The sequence below is a fragment of the Pteropus alecto genome, unplaced genomic scaffold (genome assembly GCF_000325575.1).
Source record: "Pteropus alecto unplaced genomic scaffold, ASM32557v1 scaffold75, whole genome shotgun sequence".
NCBI classification, from domain to species: domain Eukaryota; kingdom Metazoa; phylum Chordata; class Mammalia; order Chiroptera; family Pteropodidae; genus Pteropus; species Pteropus alecto.
In genome coordinates this window covers 12,744,581-12,757,745 of record NW_006440638.1, presented here as the reverse complement: position 1 = coordinate 12,757,745, position 13,165 = coordinate 12,744,581, and the positions used below count along the sequence as shown (strand labels likewise).

Below are 13,165 nucleotides of genomic sequence, written 5' to 3'. Positions count from 1 at the left end.
TATCGTGAAGTGTTAGAAAAATAAATAAATAAATAAATAAATAATGTTTTGAAATTAGATAAATGTAGGCAGTTATCCACAGTAGTTTATCTTAAATATTGAAATATTCCTTTCTATGTCGGCCTTTGTAATTTTACTACGTTGGGTCAGGGATGGTGACATCTGAGGAGGTCTCCAGAAGACATCGTCAGGAAACACAGCTCAGTATCTTACAACATGACCTCCTAAAAGTGTCATGCAAGAAAGTTGAGCATAGCAGAAAAATGTTTTGCCTTTTAAAAACATCTACTGAGTACCTACGGTGTGAGAATTCAAAGATTAAAAAAAAAGTCATGGTCACAACCTTTCAGAAACAAAATCTAATGGAGGAAAGAAATACAAACATAATTACTGACAAATGTGAATGCTACAAAAATATTTAGAACAAAGTACAGTGAGAAGGGAAAGTGGTGTCAAGTCAAGCTGAGCAGCAAAAAGGACAGAGGAGTCATAGAGAAAAGTATTTGATCAGTGTCTCAAAGAAGACCTGCGAGTTTTCCAGGTAACAGGGCTGGGGAACAAAGACATGAAGGGATAAAGAAAGACTACTTTTCTATCTATTCTTGTTTGGCTTTCTTAGTTATCTACTTAAGTTAGAAATCACTATAGCACCACTTCAAATAAAGGAGTAAATCATGTGAGGTTTCAACACTACAAATGACTCAAATTTATTTCAGATCTTTAGAAAACTTCTACATATTAAAGCTTATTTCTTCTGTGGGGGCTAAAAAAATTACTTTTCTTCCCACCTTCTAAGTTCTTCTAGCTGGGCTAATAATCAAATTAACAGATGGATTAACAGGAGAAAATCAAAGGTCTAATACATGCACATGGGGAATTCATATAAGCATGAAAATTCCACAAAGACAGTAAGGCAAAAATGAGCATATAAGACATTTTGGGACAAAGGAAAAAAGGAGGTGGGGAGACGGAGTAGATTTCAGAAATGAGGATGGGAGATTTACAGGTAGTTGAGGAAGACCAGAACATGCACAGCAGGGAAATTTTTGCTTGGCAACATAGAAACAATGGGACACAGGGGCATCTAGTTAACAGGCTTGGAGTCATCCAGACTAAGGTCCAGACTAACGCTAGGGTGAAAATCCTTAAGGTGATTAAGCCCAGGCTCCCTTCCTACAGCAGGTTTTTCTGTCTGTATCTCTTGAGCAGGAAAACAGGGGTGTGGGGGAGGGGAGGGGCTCAAAGGTCTTTTCTGAATCTTGTTTCTTAATAAACAGCTTAAAATCAATATCCCAAAAAGGCAGCTTTAAGGTAGCAAATTTTGGTGCCCTTCACCCTATATTCAAGAACAGCACGTAAATAGAAAAACACATTTATGGTCTTTGTCAAATTTAGTTATTTTACCCTAAGTGCTTTTAAGATCTCTAATACTTGATATGGGCCATCATTTACAAAATATACTCATAGAATTTTTAATCGCTCTTTTCAAAGTATATTTTTTACACTACTAAGTTTTGCTGAGTTTGTTTGTTTGTTTGTTTTTCTTTCCCTGGCAAAGAGCCCCTCTCGTCATAATTCAGATAATTGCCTTGAAACTTCTGACTCAAGTCCTCTGGTTGTTGATAAGGATCACTGAAGCTTAGTGTTCCCTCCACTGTAAGCAGAAACTGCTTTAGGCCAGGCAAGCCACTGTAGTAACTTATAGTAATGGGAAGGAGGGGACTCTTAACCCAGGGCTTTCTTTAAGTAATACATTAACCAAGTCTGTTTTCCTTTACTCACTTAGTAAGAAAATCAATAATAAGATATGACTTAAATAACAAGTTTGTATCTTCCTTTTTCCTTGTCTAGGGACAGAAGCGGCATTTCGGTGGGGTATATCCTCTGGGAAGATAACACAAGAACCTGTTCTGACTGAGACAGAGAGGGAAGAGCGCCAGGCAGGGACTACAACCCTCAGCAGAAAGCAGACACAGAAGAGACCTCCTATCCCTCAACATCCATACTAATAAGAAGGGGTTCATAGCTCTTAGAAAAAAGGTTAGGCAGTAGAGATAGGTGGTTTTGGGTCCGCCTGCAAAACTCTGAGGTCCTTCTGTTCTAGAAAAGACCTGCCCTAATCCACAATTAAGTAAGCCAAAAGGCATTTTTAGGCTAAAATATAACTCCTACAAGGAAACAGGTAGGCAAAAAATTAGGTACTAGTTTAAGCCAGCCACTCGCACCTGTACAATGAAGACCATAATGACCTTAAATTCACCTGAGCCTTATTATACCATCATTGTAATATAATACATATGCCCATTAGTTCATTAATATTATTATAAAAGACTGAATTCTGGAAATGAATATGCGCAGAAAGCCAACGATGAGTCACTGAGTCCTGTCCATCTTAGCTGTCCATCAGGAAAGCTCATTCTTCTACCACATACAGTAGATAGGGATAAAAACCCCAAAGGCTTTGTTACTGGGCCTTTGAGCCACCCTTCTCTTGCTCAGGCCCGCTTCCATGTCTGTAAGTATACTGTTTGTTGCCTCGCTTTCCCTTCCAATAAAGCTCTTCTTTTGCTATTGCATTTCAGGGTCTTGCTCAATTCTTTGTTTGAGGCTGGACAACGTGTCGAGAAGGGAATCCTACTCTCTGGAAACATTTTTATCATGGCAGTCTTTAAAAAGTCCCCAAACTAGTAAGCTAACTCTCAGGGCTCCTATGAAAGCACCCCAAGGAGTCAGTGAGATGCAAACTAACCAGTTGTTTAACAGCAGTATTCATAAAGTATATGCTCAGCCCCATCCAACCTGCAAATAAACAGATATAACAGACTTAGAATCTGCTACAATTCTAAATGAAAGAGATATAGAACTCCAAACAAGGGCTTGGAGATACTGCCGTAGAACAGAACCCAGGAAGTTTTTATTTTCCAATTTGAAGTAGTAAAGTGCTTGATGACACAACGGGGTTAAGTAGAAGCCAGAAATGACCTACCCCAAGAGAGATGAAGGATCTCAGAACCACTTGCCTACGGTATATACATCTACTGAGGTCCAGCATAAATTGTTATATAGCTTTTAAACTGCACTGTGTTTTAAATTGCAGTGTCTAGCTTTTTTACTGCCTGGCCTGATCCATTCATTGTGTCTGAAATCTGAATCTATTGCTTAAATGTTAAACACAGAGAGGACTTTAGATTGCATCCTGGAGGATGAAACTGCAATTTCAGTGAACAGGGAAGAGTTATATTTAGCTGAATTTCAAGGGCTGTGAAGGCCTGAGAAATATTTTGTCCTTTGCTCTCTATACCAGCTTTCTTTGGTTTCTTTCCTTTCTTCCTCCTCCCCTCCTTCTTTCTTCCTGTCCTCCCTTGCTCCCTTTCTCCCTCCCTTATAATGCTTCCAAGTTGTTTAAGGGCATCTTCAACTATATCTGAGATAACTAACTTCAGTTTTGACAGCCAGAAGATCAGCACTGAATTCAAATCCCACCTCCCATCACACCAGCTTCAGAACCACTTCCAAATAAGGACTTATACACTTAAATCCCTGTGATTTGGAGCACTCATTATCAACCTGCTCTATACCTGACCTGGGAAGCCACAAAACCTGGACCTGCTTTCTTGGCTTCTCTTCAGAACAACTTTTCTGATTATCTTTGAAGCATTCAGGCTCAGATGGTCTCTTCTGGGAATTTACGCACCTTTTTTAAAATGCCTGGTTTGAGCAAGAATTCATACCGAAGGGAGCTATGCCAAGTATTAAAAAAAGGAAATTAAGGAACTAACAAGCTGGTGTGCATTTTACTTCTTGGGGACAATAATAATAAAAAAATTGTTGAGTTGACTTTGGAATTGTAACACCCAAGACAATATAGAAAAATACCCAAGAGCTAGCTGCCATCTATATCTGGTAAAACTAAAAGAAAATTCTGGTAGCTTTTAAAAAGCTCTCCAGTGGTATTACGGTGGCAGAGAAATCAAGTCCTGTTCCACACTTGACCAATAGAGCAGACCCATATGAGTGCACTCTTGGAAATCCCAATCATCCCAAGACATCGACTGTCAAGATACGTATTTCATTATCATGGCTGGGAAGCTGGCATATACATCTATTCTGACCCACTAACGGCTCACCTTCCTTTCAAAATGTGGCTAATATTTGTTCTATTTCCCACTCTCTCCTTCAATTCCATAGTTTTTTACTCCATTTTATACCTTAGTTTCCAGAAACATGATATCAGATATCCATAAGAAAATAGTACCTCTACAGAATTATCTTTCATCCCCCGGGGCTGGTGTCCTTAAATTCAGCTGTAGCCTTTCCCAGCTTCCTGACCCTTTCTCTTTGCTTTCTAGCACTGCGGTTGAAACAGGCTGTCCTAATGATACATATGATTAGACTGAGGGAGGGAAGGAGATTTTATGCCCTAGAATTTCCCAGGACACTTGTCCATATAGCTAAAAACAGGATCACCCCAAAATAGGAGATAGCCTAGCCTTACACAAAGGGAGCAATTTTTATAATCAACTAAATTAACATGGACTCTGGAATGCTACAATCTCTAACAAAGCAGATGTCACCCCTCCTCTGAAGGCCCTTCTAGTTCAAAGGAGACGCCAGGCCCAGGGAGATACACACAGCAAGGGAAGGGTTCTGTCAAACTTAATGAAGCAACTCTCAGCTTTGCTAATCATGCCCTTCACACCTTCTCTAGTGTAAAAGTTTCTACTGAAGGGCACACACAGCATGATGCAGACTGAGATCAACTCCTTCTCCTGAAAGTGACCAAGTGCCAGGCACATAGTGGGCTGTCAGCATATGGTCATTCATTTATAAATACCATTTCCTTTGCACTGTGAAATCATAATCAGTGTCTGTTAGGATCTTACTATCGAATAAGATTTGTGCTATATGTATTCCATATCCACATTTAACAAATAACCCAACTGGGGTTGAGTTATCGGGTTACACAGCTAACAAGAAATAGAGTCAGGAATTTTAAGCTAGAAAAATATTCTAGAGACTATGCTTTAACCCCTTCACATATAGCCTCATTATTGGGGTTTCCCCCAATATTTTATTATGAAAATTTCCAATCACATAGAAAAGCTGAACAACAAGCAAACATCCACATACTCACCACCCGATTCTACAACTGCTAACATTTCACTATTTTTGCTTTGTCGCATATCTCTCCATCCATCACAGCCCATCTAATTTTTTCGTGCATTTCAAAGTTTCAGACAGCAGTACTATTACCCTTAAATCTTCAGCACACACATCAGTAACTAAAGTTCCATATTTGTTTACAGTTCTTTTGGGGAGAGAAATAAAATTTACATACAGTGATTGCCCAACTCTGAAGACTACTGTTCAATAGATTTTGATAAATGCATATATCTGTAGGACTCAAATCCCAATCGAGAAACACATTATTGTTTCTGAGAACATATTATAATAGTGTCTTGAGTACAAAATAAATAGAACGGCATTGCCAATACGGATCTATAGTCTATTACTGAATTTTCACTGAAACTAAACATAACAAAATATTAAATTTGTACACCTCAGAACAAAGATCGATGCCTAATGCCTGGCCTGTACTGGCATCCAGCAGATCTCCAACTACATAATGGTATGTTAAAAAGGAATCAGCTCTCCACCACTACCCCTAAATGAGAATCTTGCTTGAAACATTCCTAAGTCAGAGTCAGTGATATCCAAAGAACTGATTTCAAAAGGGATTTTCTTTTTCTCTTTTTTCTTTTTTTTCTTTTTTCTTTTTTTTACCTTGAGGGGAAACTATAGCTGCATCAAAGGTGTTTCCTTGCACCACATCTATCCTGGTGTTTTGGGGTGACTATTCCATGTTGAACAGGTAAGTTAATTCTCCTGGGGATACTTGCAACGTCCTTGGAGCCTTGGTCTGATGCTTAAGTGATGGAGTGATGAAAATGATGATCTTTAACCCAAAGTTTTTCTATGTTGGCAATGTCACTATCACTTGCCTGAAGCTTAACATTGTGGGACTCCATACTTTCGATAAGCTTGCCAGGTTTTGAAAGAAAACCACTAGAAAGTATTTAGAAGATAAAAGCCAAAACATATCTGTATTACAAACTAAAGTACATCACTCTTTTGCATACTTTAGAAATGCAGATATAAATGCCTAAAAAAAGTCTTTCATAATACAAAGCCCATATCAACATTGATTATCATCTGGGGTTGTGGAATCAAATGATTTTTACTTTATTCTTTATAGTGTTGATATTACCTGTACTTTCTACAATGACTGCTTATGTCATTTATAATCAGAGAAAAACTATTTTAAGATTTAAATTAAATGTTTATTTGACCTGGTAAGAACAGTAATAGCATTATTGCTGAGCAGGGCAAAAAAGCTTCCTGTAATACAAAATATATACCATTAAACATATGTACGTGTGTGTGTGTGTGTGTGTATATGATACATAAACATATCGTATATATACTGAGGATAAATTAAGAATGAAATATACTAAAGTATTAACTCTGATTATTTGGAGGGGGTGGTTATGGGTAACTTTTTCTCTTTTTTTTATTGCAAATTTGCTATAAAAACATGTATTACTTCAGTAAATAGCAGGAGGAATTAAGTTATTTTTAAAATGCATTAGATTTTTATGGGTGCCTGAGATGTACAAAGAATACTGCCATTCAGTTCTATTGGGCTTATCATCACTTCATCACTTCATAGAAGGTGTGACTCAGAATGGAGGACGGGTAAAACACTGGCCTTTCTCAATTCAGCAGCTGATCTTCCAGTTCAAAACCAGCCATAGTGTTTCTTGGGCCTAGGAGTAATACATCTGCCCTTGCCAGAATTACCTCCTTCTGGTCCACATGGGTAGCATGATCATTCATCTCTGGGAGACTCAGGACAGATCACTGTACCTCAAATTATGTTTCCTTAAGGGAACTGCCCTCTTGAGATGCCTGCCAGCTCCAACATTCTAAGATATACATGCAGAATTGTGAAAACATCTCTTTTCTATGTACGTAAACCTACCACCCTCCTTAAGTCCCTCCTAAAGAAAGAAACATATTGGAGATGACTGGCATATAGTGGGTAAGTCCGAGAACCATGGGTCAGACAGCTTTGGATCAGGATGCCCGCTTTGCTCCTTACTAGTCAACTAAGCGACCCCTGGTTGGAAAATAGAGCCTACATTTTCTCATCTACATAATGAAGCTGATAAGAATAGTGCTTACCTTTCAGAGTCGCTCTGTATATTAAATGAGAAAAAAAAAAGTAGTAAAGTACTTAACATGCCTGGCTTATACTAACTTGAACTGGCTTATATTTAAACTTGCATCATAAGTATCAAGTAAATAGTAGACGGTGATGATAATGAAGGCTATGCTGTCCACTGAGCAAGATAATTTTTATAATAAATAATAAATCTACCAGTACTGACTTTTATAAGCATTAAGAATACATAAAATATTTGTATTTTTTCCAAACATTCAGAAATGATGAATAAAGTGTGCTCATGGTTGATAAGAACATATGAGTTCGTATCAAGTTATAAAAGGTCAGATGCTTTCAAGAGCAGCCCAAATCTACAGACCTTTAGCACTAACCTGCCACCTTCCAGATAGATTCACTTTTGTAAGTAAACTGGGATTTCTGGATCCCAGATAGGAGTCCCCTGTCACAAATGCATATCATGTTTTTATTTAAGTTTGAATAGTTTTAGTTCCAAAACCTCCATGTTTTCTTGCCTTTTGCCTGTCTCCCTTTTCACGTCTATGGTTGTTGCATGGTTTGAGGGCCCTGGCCCATCTACCACAGTTCCTGGCAGAGAACATGATGCTTGACTCCCTCTGGAGCTGCTCAACTTCAGGCCTTATTAGCAAGCTGAGGCTTGTACCAGCACATTCCTCCTTCCCCCAACACCGACACTGGGACCGTTCCAGCTCTGCTGCAGACTGCAGTGGGGGAAAATGAGCTGGGAAGCAAGCTAGACGCTGAACCGGGCTGGTGTTTTGTACATCAGCGTTAGGACACATAGTTATCTGTCCTTTAGTACCATTACTGCTATTGCTCTTATTGTTACTACACTGACTAGGGTTGTTGTTATATGTCTTAAAGACCCCATATATTCAGCACTGACTCCCCACCAAAAGACTTCACATACTTTGTCTCATTTAATCTTTTTTTTTCTTCGATCAGGTTTTTATTCAAAATTAGATGCCCAAAGTGATTTGACCCTTATGGAATAAACAAATTTCAGTTTATGCCACAGGCTTTTTCTCAACTGCTGTTTTCTCAATAGATATAGCCTTTTTTCACACCAAGGGCTTCTTCTGCTTTGTGACACCAGCCGCTTTCTTTCCTTTCTTCCCTACCACAGGTTTCTTGCTTGCAACCCCTTTCTCATTTAATCTGGCCTCTAGAGCTGCTGCTGCTTTATCAACTCGGAGCTTGTGGGTCTCGGCCTGGCGAGGACTAGTGTTCCAACACACAGTCTTTGCACAGGGTTTAGCTTCAACAAGATTCTAAGGTTTTTAGTGAATTCTTCTTCAGGACTCTGCAATGGATCTTCTTTGTATGGTACTCAGAGGGCTCTTTGGGTCTCTGTGCTTTTCAAGATTCTGCTAAGGTCTGTACTGAGCGTCTTGTGCATGGGAAGGTGGTAGTTACTCTTAAGGGAGGAAGCTCAACGCCAGTGTCATGTGGACCATCTAACTTGCAGAAAGCACTTTCAGTCCAAATGCAGAAATGGCCCACGTGCACACCAGGAGCAAGTTTTAAATGTTCAGTTTGTTTACAATAAGCAGAGTAATTCCAGGGATATTTCTAAAGGCTCTGAGGTGCTGCTGTCCTCATTATAGGTGGTGCAAGGTTCCCTGTGCTGGATATGACGACAGTTTCTCATTTTGCCCCTGCCAGCTCTCATTTACTGAGAGTTGCAGACTTTTTAGGTATCATTCTAGGCCTTAAGTTTCTTAAGAAGTGAAAGAGTCTTCTTGGTCTTATTGTAGCCTTCAATTTTACTTTGAACCACTAAAGGAATTTCAAAAACTTCCTCAATATGATGACCTTTAGACATGACCAGCACTGGTAAGGCCAAGGCAGCCAGGGCAGAGCAGATGGCATACTGCTTCTGTGTTGTGTTCACCCTGCGGTACCAACAGCACCAGATTTGGATTGATGCAAACATGTAGTCCCCACGACACAGACTGCCCAAAGCACCCTGGCTAGAATGATGAGTTTTACCACCTCAAACTCTGGAAATTCAAGCCACAGCTCTGCCGGTACCCCATGACTCAGCACTGGTTTGATGACCAAAGCAAGAGAGAAGGCCACACACCTCTCAGCCTTTTGGCTCCAAGAGGAAAAGTCTCATTTCATTTAACCTTTACATCAGCCCTCTGAAGGATATACCATCCCTAGAGATCAGGACACCAAAACTCAGAGAAATCGCCCCTTGTCCAAGGTCACAAAATTGTAAATTCTAGACCACAGAATCTAGCCAGAGCTAAAGCTCCACCCATGGCACCTGAGCATGACCATCCATTACTCTCTCATTCATTTTTGGGGGAGTAAAAGAGGTTAGGAGGTGGGTAAGGTGACGGTGGTCAGAGAGAAGGCAAGCCACCCAGTTTCAAATCTGACCAGAATCCTAATGATGACTTCTGGGGTCTACCAATTAAAATGAAGAAAAGATGATGACCCAGCAATAGCAACAACAAATACCTCCTGTTTTGAGCTACATGAAAGATGCCCATTAGGTAGCTCACAAGGATTAGTAGCGTTAGGGGCAATACCTTTTACTGTCCATACAACCAATCGTTTTTGTGATTTACTGTACCTGACCATCTTGTAATAAAACCAAGACTATTCGATTAGTGTATTCCCTCAATACTTTTATTATGTGAAAAAAGACAGCAGTCCAAATTGATGGGGTGCAATTCAAAGAGCAATTCTGTAACGTTAGAGGCACTACTGGCCCTACCTGCTCTGCAGCACTGTTAATGCAGAAAAGGGATGCCAATGACACAGGAATCCGAGAGTGTGGACTTCAGTCCATGGTCTAGCATTAGGGTTCCTGGATTTAAATTCTGGTTCAACTCTTTTACTCAGCTGTGTAAAATTTTAAAAGTCACTTAACCTCTCTAAACCTGATTTTTTTTTTACTCTATAAAATGGAAAGGATAATAGCAAATATCTCACAGTTTATTGGTAGAATTCAAGGATGCAATCCACGTAAAGACTGAACAAAGCCTGGCAACAGAGCAGGTGACTAATGAATGTGAAGTACTATAGGTTTTATGTCTTACATCCTGACTTGGCCCCAGACAGTTCCTAAACTAATCTATCAACCTTCACATCTTCCTTTGACAAACCACTGTTTGAGCTGCTGATAGATGACAAGCAATATAGTTGAGTGCTTTATATTTATTATCTCTGATCCTCCCAATAACCCTGTAATTTAGAAATTATTGTCCCTAGTATTCAGCTGAAAATACTAGAGTTCAAAAGATAATAAAGTGACTAAGGTGTGACCTCTAGGCTATGCTTTTTCTATTACACCTTCCATCCCAATCAAGAGGGAGATGTGAATGTTATCTTGCTGCCCAGGGCAACAGCTCATCTGCTGAGTACTCACAATCCCCCGCCTCACCAGTTAGCTCAGGTAGTTTCATAGAATCACCTTTGGTGACCATCCTGAAAACCAGTTCCTGCCAGGACTACAATCTTGTCAAACACACATCTTTGGCTATGGCCACTGCAGCAGGGGATAGTCCTTGTGTCAATGTGTTTGGGAGATCCAGGGAGGCTTTGCTGCAAAGAGCACACTTGAGTTTTAAATTAAACATTTGCTTTAGTAAAGTGACAAGTTTTTAAAAATCCATTTTTTTCATAAGCCTTTGAGTTCAACATGCAGTTCTTATCATTCGACTTAAAAGTTTAAAATTTTAACATCCACTTTCAAGAAGGCTTTTGATTAATGTTCAAACTCAGCTGGACACATTAAACTCCCCTTCAGCGATAAGTACCACTTACAAATTTAATTTTTCTCATACTGAATTTATAAATCAAATATACCCATTTTCTTTTTTGAGCACTTCAATGATCTGACCCAACAAGCAAAACCTTCTCAAGTATTAAATTGCACCAATAATTCCCTAACAAATTAAAAGATTCATTGAACTTGAAAAGCATTATAATACTTCTCATAATCTTTGTCAGAAACATTATCTTTCAACATAAAAATGACAACAGTGATGTCAATTACACAATTAAAAACAAACAAAGTGGAATCAATATCCATGCTGTTAGTTACTTTAATATGCCAAATTCTCTTAAACATTACGAACACATCAACTAAAAATATATGCAGATAATTCATAATTGATTAGAATTAATCATATAGGTTTTAGAAATTTCATCATCTGTTTACTAAGTTCTAAATCTACCTGGGGTTAAAAGTAACATAATAACTAAGGAAACGCTTTTCAAATCCCATGTCACAGATCAGGTCATGCCTCCAAAGAACTGAGTCACCCTCTCAGCCAGGGTAGGAGTGATTTTTCATGTGCTCCTGATAGACAGGTTGGAACTATTTTTAATAGTTGCAAAGACAAATGAAGACCCCCAAACACAGTGGTCTTACAGAGTATATGTAACTGGGTTCACTCATGTTATACCACAACTAATTCTGCGAAATTCCACCTGACTCCAGCAGACCAAAGTCAGCCACTCTGTAGGGCTTCAGCTGTTACCTTCATTTACTGCATGCATTTTTAGTTTTTTATTTGTTGTTTTTATTTTTTTTTTAGATTTTTAGGAATTTCAGTTACCCTCTTATTGCTCCTTGATATTCTACTGTGATTCTTTCAAACTTCTATAAATTCTGTCACTTGATCTAGGGAGATTAAATTCAGCACTCACTATACTTCTATAAACTTGGTGCTGGCCTCCTTTTCACATTTCTTTACTGCCTCATGGAATTTAGAATTATTTTTTTGTTTCCCATCTATCAGGGGCAGTATTAGTTAGAATTAGGTTACATGTTGATGACCAAAAGCTTTAAATAACAATTTTAAAACTTTAAAAATATAGGAGTTAATTTTTCTCTCACAGAATGTCCCAAGGTGAGTTGTTAAGAACTAGAGTCACAATTCTGTTACCACCAGAGTCCTTTATCATATCACTTCCACTTCCTGGTCAAACTTGCTGCCACTGGCCATAACAAAATCACAAGTCTACAACTAGCTACAAGGGAGATTAGGAAATATAGTTTTCACTCCAGGCAGCCGTGCACGTTGTGAAAAACTGGGCCGTCTCCAGGTACCTGAGAAAAAAGGGTGCTGAGGGGAAGGAAGGGAAGAGTCATGAAGGTACTGGCAACATACCTGCTGGATCTAAGGTACACTGCGGGAGGCAGGGAGGTGCCTTATAGAGACATGTCAGTGGCACATCTGATAGCACCCTAAAGCTGAATATGTTGGAGGGTTTTGGGGTGGTAGGCAGAAAGTATAGTTGAGAAGCTGGTATTGGAATTGGAGGTACTATAGAAAAACAAATAGTTATTGATGTATGTGTGTATAAGTAAATGTATATATGTAGTGCAGAATGAATGCATTTATTTTATATATGTACATATATATCTGTAGGTGTGTATACATACATATGCATATGTTTGTGTGTATATGTGTATATACAAACTCAATTATTTCCTGAGATGGCCTAACAGCAATGACATCTCAACAATAATGAGCACAACCACATGCCCAGACTTCGGTTTTTAAAAGAACAGTGCATCTTAAAAAATATAGCTGACACCAGGGCTAGAACAAGTGAAGTACAGTTTAAGCAAGCACATCTTGTACAAGAAAATAAGAAAATGTTCAAAGGAATGATGAAGCCGTCTCGAAAAGACCTAGGAATGGATGAAAATACATTGAATAAAACAGGAACTGATTAGTCCTTGCTGATATAAATAAAGCAGAAAGAAAATGTCTTCCTTAAGTAGATTACCATCTAATAAATGTGTACGAATGATGGAAATGAAAATCAACAGCTGGCAACCATAATAGATATAAGTGACTCAGGCAGGAGCTGTCCGTGAAGGTCGAGGATGGTAGGTGGAAGTTAGATGAGGAACTTGATGTTGGTGTA

The 13,165-nt window shown here is 38.8% G+C and overlaps 1 protein-coding gene and 1 pseudogene across 2 annotated transcripts in view; both read right to left on the bottom strand.

The window, feature by feature from the left end:
- The window catches only part of SUCLG2 (succinate-CoA ligase GDP-forming beta subunit), a 250,538-nt gene that overhangs the window by 132,571 nt on the left and 104,802 nt on the right, over nucleotides 1-13,165 (bottom strand). The window lies entirely within an intron of this gene.
- Nucleotides 8,272-13,165, bottom strand: part of LOC102883843 — a 37,519-nt pseudogene continuing 32,625 nt past the window's right edge.